This window comes from Nomascus leucogenys, chromosome 11, assembly GCF_006542625.1.
Source record: "Nomascus leucogenys isolate Asia chromosome 11, Asia_NLE_v1, whole genome shotgun sequence".
Taxonomy (NCBI): Eukaryota; Metazoa; Chordata; class Mammalia; order Primates; family Hylobatidae; genus Nomascus; species Nomascus leucogenys.
In genome coordinates, this window is record NC_044391.1 from 114,155,328 (window position 1) to 114,167,938 (window position 12,611).

The following is a 12,611-nucleotide window of genomic DNA, read 5'->3' on the forward strand; positions in this document are numbered from 1 at the left end:
TCTAGACCCCAGAATGGTAGATCCACCAACAGTTTGCATCATGTGCCTGGAAAAGCTCCAGTCACTCAATGCCAGCCCATGAAAGCAGCTGGGAGGGAGGATGTACCCTGCAAAGCCACAGGGGTGGAGCTGCCCAAGGCCATGGGAGCCCACTCCTTGCATCACCATGACCTGGACGTGAGACATGGAGTCAAAGGAGATCATTTTGGAACTTTAAGTTTTAATGATTTTCCTATTGGATTTAAAACTTGCATTGGGCCTGTAGCCTCTTTCTTTTGGCCAATTTCTCCCATTTGGATTGGGTGTATTTACCCAATGTCTGCACCCGCATTGTATCTAGGAAGTAACTAACTTGCTTTTGATTTTACAGGTTCATAGGTGGAACGGGCTTGCCTTGTCTCAGATGAGACTTTGGACTTGGACTTTTGGGTTAATGCTGAAATGAGTTAAATCTTTGGGGGACTGTTGGAAGGGCATGATTGTGTTTTGAAATGTGAGGACATGAGATGTGGGAGGATACAGGGGTAGAATGATATGGTTTGGCTCTGGGTCCCCACCCAAATCTCACCTTGAAATGTAATAATCCTCACATGTCAAGGGCAGAACCAGGTGGAGGTAATTGAATCATGGAGATGGTTTCCTCCATGCTGTTCTCATGATAATGAGTGAGTCTCATGAGATCTGATGGTATTATAAGCATCTGGCATTTCCCCTTCTTGCCCTTCTCCTTCTTGCCACTTTGTAAAGAAGGTGCCTTGCTTCCCCTTTGCCTTCCATCATGATGGTACATTTCTTGAGGCCTCCCCAGCCATGCTGAACGGTGAGTCAATTAAACCTCTTTGCTTTATAAATTACCCAGTCTCAGGTATGTATTTATAAGTAGAATGAGAATGGACTAATACAGTGTATATGTACCACATTTTTTCATCCAGTCTTCCATTGATGAGCAGTTAGGTTGAGTCCATGTTTTTGCTATTGTAAATAGTGCTGCAATGAACATGCATATGCATGTGTCTTTATAATAGAAAAATTTATTTTCCTTTGGATATGTACCCAGTAATGGGATTGGGGGATAGAACAGTATTTCTATCTTTAGGTCTCTGAGAGATTGACATACTGCTTTCCACAAGGGTTGAATTAATTTACAATCCCATTAACAGTGTATAAGTATTTCTTTTTTTCTCTGCAACCTTGCCTGTTATTTTCTGGCTTTTTGATAACAGCCATTCTGACTGGTGTGAGATTGTATCTCATTGTGGTTTTGATGTGCATTTTTCTAATGATCAGAGATGAGCTTTTGTCATATGATTGTTGGTGGCATGTATGTCTTCTTTTGAAAAGTATCTATTCATGTTCTTTGCCCACTTTTTAATGGGGTTGTTTTTCTTTTTTCTTTCGTTTAAATTTTGTTTGTTTAAGTTCTTTGTAGGTGATAGATATTAGGCCTTTGTTAGATGCATAGTTTGCAAATATTTTCTCCCATTCTGTAGGTTGTCTGTTTACTCTGATGATAGTTTCTATTGCTGTGCAGAAGCTTTTTAGTTTAATTAGATCCCACTTCTCAATCTTTGCTTTTGTCGTTAATTGCTTTTGGCATCTTCATCATGACATTTTTGCCTGTTCCTACGTCCAGAATGATATTGCCTACGTTGTCTTCCAGGGTTTTTAAAGTTTTGGGTTTTACATTTAAGTTTTTAATCCATCTTGAGTTTTGTATATGGTGTAAAGAAGGGGCCCAGTTTCAGTCTTCTGCATATGGCTAGCCAGTTTTCCCAGAACCATTTATTGAATAGGGAATACTTTTCCCATTGCTTGTTTTTGTCAGGTTTGTTGAAAATCAGATAGTTGTAGGTGTGTGGACTTATTTCTTGGTTTTCTCTTCTGTTCCATTGGTCTATGTGTCTGTTTTTGTATTAGTACCATGCTGTTTTGATTACTATAGCTCTGTAGTATAATTTGAAGTCAAGTACCATGATGCCTCCAGCTTTATTCTTTTTGCTTAGAATTGCCTTGGCTCTTTGGGCTCTTTTTGGTTCCATACAATTTTATTTTATTTTATTTATTTATTTATTTTTTTTTTTTTTTGGTTCCATACAAATTTTAAAATGGTTGTTTCTAGTCTGCAAAGAATGGTAATGGTGGTTTAATAGGAATAGAACTGAATCTATAAATTGTTTTGGGCAATATGGCCATTTTAACAATATTGATTCTTCTTCCTATCCATAAGCGTAGAATGTTTTTCCATTTGTTTATGTTATCTTTGATTTCTTTAAGCAGTGTTTTGTACTTCTTTTCATAGAAATCTTTCACCTCCTCAGTGAACTGTATTTCTAGGTTTTTTTGTTTGTTTGTTTGTTTTTGTTTTTTTTTTTTTTTACAATTGTGAATGGGATTGCGTTCCTGATTTGGTTCTGAGCTTGGCTGTTGTTTACTGACTGTAAATAGGAATGTTAGTAATTTGTGCACATTGATTTTGTATCCTGAAACTTTGCTGGTTGTTTATCAGCTTAAGGAGCTTTTCGGCTGAGACTATAAGGTTTTCTAGATATAGGATTACATTATATGCAAACAGGGATAGTTGACTTTCTCTCTTTCTGTTTGAATGCCCTTTATTTTATCCTCTTGCCTGATTGCCCTGGCTAGGACTTCCAATACTCCATTGAATAGGAGTAGTGAGAGAAGACATCCTTGTCTTGTGCTGGTTTTCAAGGGGAATGCTTCTAGCTTTTGCCCCTTCAATATAATGTTGGCTGTGGGTTTGTTATCAATGGCTCTTATTATTTTGAGGTATGGTCCTTCTATACCTAGTTTATTGACAGTTTTTAATATGAAGAGACATTGAAACTTATCAAAAGTATTTTCTGCATCTATTGATATAATAATGTGGTTTTCGTCTTTAGTTTTGTTTATGTGATGCATTGTACTTATTGATTTATGTATGTTGAACCAAACTTGCATCCCAGGAATAAAGACCATGGTGGATTGGCTTTTGATGTGATGCTGAATTCAGTTTGCCAGTATTTGGTTGAGGATTTTTGCATCAATATTCATCAAGGATATTGGCCTGTTTTTGTTGTGTCTCTGCCAGGTTTTATTGTCAGGATGATGCTGCCCTCATAGAATGGGTTAGGGAAGAGTTCTTCCTCCTCAGTTTTTTGGAATAGTTCCAGTAGAATCGTACCAGGTTTTTTGTTTATTTGTTTGTTTTTGTTTGTTTCTTTTTCATTTTCTTTTTTTTTTTTTTTTTTTTTTTTGTATATCTGGTAGAGTTCAGCTGTAAATCCATCTAGTCCTAGGCTTTTTTTGGTTGGTAGGCTATTTATTACAGATTCCATTTCAGAGCTTATTATTGGTCTATTCAGGGATTCAATTTCTTCCTAGTTCAGTCTTGGGAGGGCATATGTGCCCAGGACTTTGTCCACTTCTAGATTTTCTAGTTTGTGTGCATAGAAGTGTTCATAATAGTCTCTGACAGTTATTTGTATTTTTGTTGGGTCAATAAATATTATTTGCTGGTTATTATTGTCATTTCTAATTGTGTTTATTTGGTTCTTCTCTCTTCTTTATTAGTCTAGTTAGCAGTTTATATATTTTATTAATTTTTTCAAAGGAGCAACTCCTAGATTTGTTGATCTTTTGAATGGTTTCTAGTGTTTCAGTCTTTTTCAGTTCACCTTGGATTTTGGTTATTTTTTTGTCTTCTGCTAGCTTTGGGGTTGGTTTGTTCTAAGTTCTCTAATTCTTTTAGCTGTGATGTTAGGTTGTTAAATTGAGATCTTTCAAACTTTTCAATGTGAGCATCTAGTGCTATAAATTTCTTTCTTAATAGTGCCTTAGCTCTATCCCAGATATTCTGGTATGTTGTATCTTTGTTCTCATTACTTTCAAAGAACTTCTTGACTTCTGCCTCCATTTCACTATTTACAGAAAAGTCATTCAGGATCAGGTTATTTGATCTCCATGTAATTGTATGGTTTTGAACAAATTTCTTAGTCTTGATTTTGCTGTGGTCTGAGAGAGCGGTTATTATAATTTCAATTCTTTTGTATTTGCCGAGGAGTGTTTTGTGTCTGATTATGTGGTTGATTTTAGAGTATGTGCCATGTATTGATGAGAAGAAAGTACATTCTGTTGCTTTTGGGTGGAGAATTCTGTAGATGTCTATTAGGTCCATTTGATCCAGTGCTGAGTTCAGATTCTGAATATCTTTATTTTCTGTCTTGATGATCTAATGCTGTCACTACTATTATTGTATGAGAGTCTAAGTCTCTTTGAAGTTCTCTAAGGACTTGCTTTATGAATCTGGATGCTCCTGTGTTGGGTGCATATATATTTAGGATAGTTAGGTCTTCTTGTTGAAATGAACGCTTTACCATTATGTAATGTCCTTATTTGTGTTTTAAAATCTTTGTTGGTTTAAAGTGTGTTTTGTCTGAAATTAGGATTGTAACCCCTGCTTTTTTATGTTTTCCATTTGCTTGATTTTTCTCCATCTCTTTATTTTGAGCCTCTGGGTGTTACTGCATGTGAGATCGGTCTTTTGAAGACACCATACAAATGAGTCTTGGTTCTTTATCCAGCTTGCCACTCTACCTTATAATTGGGGCATTTAGCCCATTTATACTCATGGTTAGTATTGACATATATGGATTTGATCCTGTAATCATGATATTTGCTAGTTATTATGCAGATTTGTTTGAGTGGTTGCTTTATAGTGTCACTGATCTGTGTACTTCAGTGTGTTTTTATAGGGGCTGGTAACAGTCTTTCCATGTTTAGTGCTTCCTTCAGGAGCTTTTGTAAGGCAAGTCTGGTGGTAGTGAATTCCCTCAGCATTTGCTTGTCTGAATAGATTCTTATTTCTCCTTCACTTTTGAAGCTTAGTTTGGCCAGATATAAAATCCTGGGTTGGAATTTTTTTCTGTAAGAATGTTGAATATTGGGCCCCAATCTCTTCTGGCTTATAAGGTTTCTGCTGAGAAGTCCACTGCTAGTCTGATGGACTTCCCTTTGTGGGTGATCTGACCTTTCTCACTAGCTGCCTTTAGCATTTCTTCTTTCATTTTAACTTTGGAGAATCTGATGATTATGTGTCTTGGGTACGATCTTCTTGTGAAGTATCTTACTGGGGTTCTCAGCATTTCCTGAATTTGTTCAGGATCTCCATCCTTTGTGGTCATTAAACTTAGGCTTTTGTACTCATAGACCTAACAGTCTTTCAAAAATCTCTGCCTAGCTTCTCAAGTGCCTCTTTGAGAATCAAACATTACTTAGATGAAAAATAACCAACAAATGTTATGACTCAATCATGCTACATGTATATGTCCACTGTTAATCAACATGATGGCTTTGCTCATTATAGTCCTTCAAGAACATAGGTTAATGGGGGCTTCATTTTGTTACATGTCTCCATGGCCTTTGATAGTAGAAAGGGAATATGGAGAATTCTGAGCTGACTTTAAAACTTCAACCTAGAACTTCTGTTTTCCTTTCTCTGGGCAAAAGCAAGTCATAAGGTCACACAAAATATCAAGTGGATAGAGAATTGCAATTCTAGTATATTCCTGGAAAGTAGAGAGCTGGAAGTTATTGGTGAACAGCAAATGGTGAAAACAGAGTGAAATATGCTACAACTGATTCATCCTATTCCCATACATTTAAAAAGAGGTTACTGACTTTTTTCTTCTTTTTGCTATTCAAACACATTTCAACAAATATCCTTGTATACATGTGCCAAAATTTCTCTAAAATACTATTAGGTGTCAAATTGCCAGATGATCATAAATTCCTAATTGCATAACTAATTAGATGTTGTCAAATTAAAATTGTTTTCTAAAATTGTATTGGTTTATACCCTAACCAGCCATGTTTAGAGTTCCTATTTCTCCATGTTCTCACTAAAATTTTATGTTATAATGTATATTAACTTTCTAATTAGATAGGTATCATATGCTATCTTATTTTTATTTTTATTTTCTTTTTTCTGATTACTAGTAGGTCAAGCATCTTTTCTTATATATACTTCCCATTCAAATTTTCTCTTTTGTGAATTTTATGTTTTATGCATAATAGCTGTCTAGATTTATTATATTAAAACAATCTTTTTGTGGTGCAATTTGGGTATTTCTTCAGATCTATCTTCTAGTACACTAATTTATTTCTTAGTCTGTGTTTTAAGTATGGAAATTTTAAGTATTCAATTACTTTTTATTATTTTTAGAAGCTTTTTAAAATTTCTAATTTTGGCCAGGCACAGTGGCTCATGCCTATAATCCCAGCACTTTGGGAGGCCAAGGCAGGCAGATCATGAGGTCAGGAGATCAAGACCATCCTGGCTAACATGGTGAAACCCTGTCTCTAATAAAAATACAAAAAAATTAGCCGAGCGTGGTGGTGGACACCTGTAATCCCAGCTGCTCAGGAGGCTGAGGCAGGAGAATGGTGTGAACCTGGGAGGCGGAGCTTGCAGTGAGCCGAGATTGTGCCACTGTACTCCAGCCTGGGTGACAGAGCAAGACTCTGTCTCAAAATAAATAAATAAATAAATTTTCTAATTTTTTGCAATAGCCTATTATTTTAGTATAACTTATGTTCCTTCATTTAGCTTTTAAATAATTTAAAGCATACATATTCTATAGTCTTTCCCCATTTTTCTATTATATCAAAGTCTTATGTCTGCTAATTCTGTCTTTCATGGTAAACAATTTTCTCTTGCGTTAAAAAATGTTGCCAGCTCTTCTTCGGTAGAGTGTTTTTGTTGTTGCTGTTGTTTGTTTGTTTAAGTTTGAATTTGTTTCACTAGGTTCTGCAGGGTTTTGTTTGTCCTGGTCCAGATTTTATGTTAGTCTTTTATTAATAGCTTGGAGATTCACACACCACACAGTTAGTATAGGTCGAGACTCCATCTAGATACTTAACTAATGAGTTCTGACTACTCATAGATCTTTTTCTCTCATAGCTTCAAACATAGACAAGCTTACTTATGTTGCCCTGGAATGGTGCATGGAGATTTTTCAGTCCTTATTTCACTGAGAAAGAAGCCACCTACAGTGCTCTCTCAATTGGCTCTTAATTCCAGCCCCTATCTTATGCAAGTCATGTTGCTTTCTCTACAATAAGCATTAAAAACCTAGTCCCAACCAATAACAACTTAAATTGAGATTTGACCTGTAGTTCCAGCTCACAAGCTTACCTCTGATTATGTTGAACTTCACCTGAGCCTTGTGCTCTGGGAAAATAGCAGTGATTAAGAAATCCACATCCTTTTATTTTCTGAGAAATGAGTATCCACGAAGGACATCCCATATTTTCAGCTATCCCATATTTCAAGATGAGACTCGCCTCTACCTTTTCCAATGACTCAGATAAACCCTTCTTCATCTTCCCTTTTGATTCTTATAAGACTTGTGGATGATTCCTTTGTTAACTTGCCTCTTCCTACGTCCCCTTTATTTTCTTTTATATGTTCTTCACTAGTGAATGCTCTCTCAATTGCAATAGCCTGAATAAAACCTTCTCCTTAACTGCCTGGTGAATTTTGTCTTTAGTACTTTGGTGCTGTGACTCAGAAGGGATTGAACCTCACCTTCAGATCCCTGTTAACTCCATCCCCATAATCGGGCCCCTCAGTGAGCTTTGTCCACTGTCCCTGACTGGTGATCTGGTGACCAACGGTGTGCGTGATTCCTTGTCCTGTGTTCTGGGTTATTGTCCATTGGTAGCATGATAAAGATTTGATTTTGATTGTATTTGAGTATGCACTTGATTTCTGGTGCTGCTGCTTCTGATTTGATGGTCTCACCTTTTGGTGATTTCTATAAATGGATTGATGGTTTATAGAGATCTTGTTTTTGTTGAGTAAAGGACAACAAAATATTAACAGAAGAGTGTTAATCTCTTTTGTTTGTCTATTTTGAACTCAAATCAATTAAGAATTCATACCCATTCATAAAGAAGAGCTTTTTGATATGAAATGGTGACTTTTTATTGATATATAGTATATTCACATATTTTCAAGGTACAAGTGATTATTTAATACATTCATATAATTTGTAAAGATCAAATCAGTGTAACTGGCATATCTGTCATCTCAAATATTTGTCTTTTGTTTGTGTTTAGAAGCATTTTAATTATTTTCTTCTAGCTACTTTGAAATATACAATAGATCATTGTAAACTAGAGTCACCCTACTTATCTATCAAAAACTAGGTCTTAGGCCAGGGATGGTGGCTCACGCCTGTAATCCCAGCACTTTGAGAGACCAAGGTGGGTGGATCACTTGAAGCCAGGAGATTCAGACCAGCCTGGCCAACATGGCGAAACCCCATCTCTACTAAAAATGCAAAAATTAGCTGGGTGTGGTGGCATGTGTCTGTAATCTCAGTTACTTGGGAGGCTGAGGCAGGAGAATCGCTTGAACCCAGTATGTGGAGGTTGATCTCAGTGAGCTGAGATCGTGCCACTGCCACTGCACACCAGCCTAGGCAACAGAGCAAAACTCCGTTTCAAAACAAACAAACAAAAAACAAACAACAACAACCAACAACCAAACAAAAAAAAAACAAAGAAAAACTAGGTCATAATTCTTTTATTAAACTGTATATTTACCAACTCATCAATCTCTTTTTCCCTTCCCCTATACCCTTCCCAGCCTTTGGTAAACACCAGTCTACTTTCTATCTTCATCAGATCTACTTTTTAGCTCCCTCAAATAGGTGAGGACATGTGATACTTAGCTTTGGCTTATTTCACTTAATGTAATAACCTCCATAATGATCTCCATCCATGTTGCTGCAAATGACAGGTTTTCATTCCTTTTTATGGCTGAATAATATTCCATTGTGTATATATACCACATTTTGTTTATCCATTCATCTGTTAATAGACTCTTTAGCTGATTCCATATTTTGGCTATTGTGAATAGTGCTGCAGTAAACATGGGAGTGCACATATCTCTTTGATATATTGATTTTCTTTCTTTGGATATATAACCAGTAGTGGAAATGCTGGATCATATGATAGTTCTATTTTTAGTTTTTAGAGGAAACTCTATACAGTTTTCCATAGGGGCTGTACTGATTTACATTCCCATCAACAGTGTACAAGTGTTCCCCTTTCTCCACATCCTCACCAGCATCCATTATACCTTGTCTTTTTGATAAAAGCCATGAAATGATGAGTTTTGTGAATTAGTGTTTTTTCTTGATCCAAGGCTAAAATTTTAGAATTGAAGCTGTATGCACTCTATTTGCGTCTGTCTGCATGTTTATATGACATGTTCAGAAGTTCCTTTGCCTCTCTCATTGTACGTGTAATATTTTTTCTTATCTGGATGGCATTAATAAATTAGATTATAGCATCTCTTAAAGGAACTCAGTGCTAATTGGTTTAGAGATTAAGTGCTTATATAAATTGAATACCCCTAAAATTCCCAGATATTAAGAAAATTAAATTTCTCGTAAAATGTGCTAAAAAATTTTTTATAGAAACTAACACAAATGTTTTAAGAAGTTCACATAACTTTCAGAAAGTTTGTCAAATAAACCAGTTTAATATTTTGATTTAATTTTTAAAACACCGTATCTCCTCTGATTTATGTTAAATATGGTATACACATAGACTTGATTCTACTTCTTATGCTTTTCTTAAAAGTACACATGTCTACTGGTCAAATAAGCTAGCATCACTTCTACTTAATGTGTAAATTATGCAAAATGTAAACTAGTGTTTATCAAATTCAATCATTATTCTGACAAACTTTATTTCAAGAGTAATTAGGTTTTAGAGTATATAGCTTGAAGATAATTTCCAAGCTCTTTAGGTAATTTAAAATCTTGGACTGAAACTAAATTGAGCTAATTAATGGATATTTATTAGATACGTAGATTATTTCTGAGTAAGACAGAATATGGAAACATTAATTCTTAAATGGAATTTTAAGCTTATACTTTCTGCCTCTTATTTTTACATGGTATAAATAGGCTGTATATATTTTAATTTGTTATTAAAAGTATTTATTTTGCCATTCTGAGAAGTTGTCCTATAAAAGATGTGTATGACTATAGGAAAATAACAGAAGGTTAATGGAAAGATAATTTTGTTGTGGTCAAAGGTAAGGTTTGATGGGTTTATTTATAAGATTTTTTTAAAAAGCTTTGATATCAAATATTGTATTGATACAATACTAGAATTTGTTTTTCTCTCTTTTTCAGCAAACTTTTCCACTAACATAGTGTTCTGTTCTTACTAAGAGGTTGTAAAAGATTATTCTATATCCCTTTTGTAATCTGCCTAGATACCAAAGATTCTGTATCTTGTCAAAATAACCGCTATGGTTTATGTAAAGTTTATTATGTCCTTTATTATTTTAAAAAACAAAAAAATTACATATAAAAAAGTTAAGATTCTTTACAATCATGTTATCTCCTATGTTTACTTTCAAAATCTTTTATTGCCACTTGGTTTAATAGGTCGCTAAGTATCATTTCTCAGTAACCCATGCTCCTATATTAATCAAGTTTAAATTTCCTGATAATTTCAATATTTTGCCTTTTCAAAATTGAAATCTAACTTATATATTTACATCTAAAAGACCTAAATCTTTAAGACTTCCTAGAAGGCACTTGGAAAATCACAAAGGATTTATTCTTCCTATTTATAAAAGGAGAAGTGCTAGAAATAATTAGGTTTATTTGACATGTTATTATTGATGAGTTGCATGGAGTTGTTAAATCAGGAGAGAGGTTTAGCCCTCTCTGGATTACAGTTGTATGAAAAAATGTTATTAATATAAATATTTTAGAAATTCTATGTTGCGGGAGATGTTCCTGGAGATTTGTCAATGCCTTTGGTCCGTGGTCTGTTTCTCTTCATCAGAGTCCTGGTGCTGCTTTCCTTGATGTCAATCTACAACAATATAGTATTATCAGTCATATTCTATCATCAGTCATAATAGTATTATCAGAATATTCAGTTGCTTTTTAAACTGTTAACTGGATTTCAGTTTTACTCCTTTAATTTGAATCTAGCCAGGACAGTGGTTTTCAACTGGGAATTCACCAACTTCCCTACAGAATTTTATCAATATGGATGCTTAGGACCTACCTAGACTTGAAGTTCTTGATATATTCTTGGTATGTTCTAACTATAAGCTTAGTATATCTCAGGATCATTATATGCCTGAAGATACATTACTTTGTGAAAGATTATATTCATTCATTTTTGTGAATTAAATGTAACATCTACTCTTTTTTGAAAATACGGCTAACAATTATGTTTACAGACATTTTGCCTAATCTTTGGGATTGATTTTGTTGTCTTCTTTTGTATGAAATGGAAGCAAACAACTTTGTCAGTTACATTATTCTTGTGATGAACATTCACCAGATGTTTCACTTTTGAAAATTATCAATAATAAGTTAACCATAGCCATTTTGTCTGTTGTTACCTATAAATAGTTTTTATTTTACTCTGTTCCTTTCCTGAAAATACTTGCAATCAGCTACAGGCCAGAATGCTTTGTCTTCAATAAAGAGGGGCTGTCTCAGAGTCTCATGTAAAAGGACTATGTTAGGTATTTTGGGGCTCATCCTTCTTAAGCAACTTTGGGAACACACTGGTAGACTGAGTCATGTTTTTTAGAACTTTACTTGAGAAACAAATGGGTTCATGAGACTGCCAACCCAAGATGAAGCAGAACCATAATTAAATTATACATCAATAAAGTAATGAAAATTGATTGTGATTTTTGCTTGGGATAGTGTTCATATTTTAATGTTCTGTTTTCTGGATATAGAAGGAATTCTCCCTTTTCTCATAAACTATAATTCATAAAAATTAAGTAGATTATACTTTTATAAATGGGAGAGAAACATTTGTAAATGTTGTCTTTTTCTCCCTGCTTGATCCCTCCAGAATTTGAAAGCTCTTATTGTTTTTTTTTTTCATAGCGATATAGTTATTTGCATATGTTCCATAAAGGCAACCTTATTGTTAGGAGATAAAATCGAAGACATTTTTTGTAACCAAAATCTTGCCAGGAATATCGTATTTGAGAATGATGTTCATTTAATCTGATATAACCAGATGCCTTTAAGAAACTAAGGTGAACGCTATGGACTCAATGCTTACAAAGCCCTTGGAAAAACTGGCCTATTACTTGACTCACAGAGTTCCCAGACTTAAATGTGAGTAAGAAAGGTCATTTCCTGGAAGGCCTAGGACTCTTAAAATACTTTGAGGACTTCATGAAGAGAAGAATTTGATATCCTAGGTGAAATCTGATGGTGAGGTATTGACTTGACTTTCTAGTATCAAGGGGCTTTTGGTGCTTTTGAAATTCCAATCTGATATTCCTTTATGAAAACTTCCAGCAAAGCAAACTTAAGAAGACCTATGTGGTAAATTACCATTCTTGCTGCCTCTATGTAAGTAATGAAGCCAGATAAAATTAGAGCATTCTTATTTTGTGATCAAGAATAATACTTTTTTTCTTCACATTATTTTTGAGCAAAAGGGGTGTGACTGTAGAGAGAAATTTTGTATTTCAATGAATAGTTTTTGTCTATAGCATTGTCTATAGCATAATCTTGCAGATGGTTAAATTCTGGCTC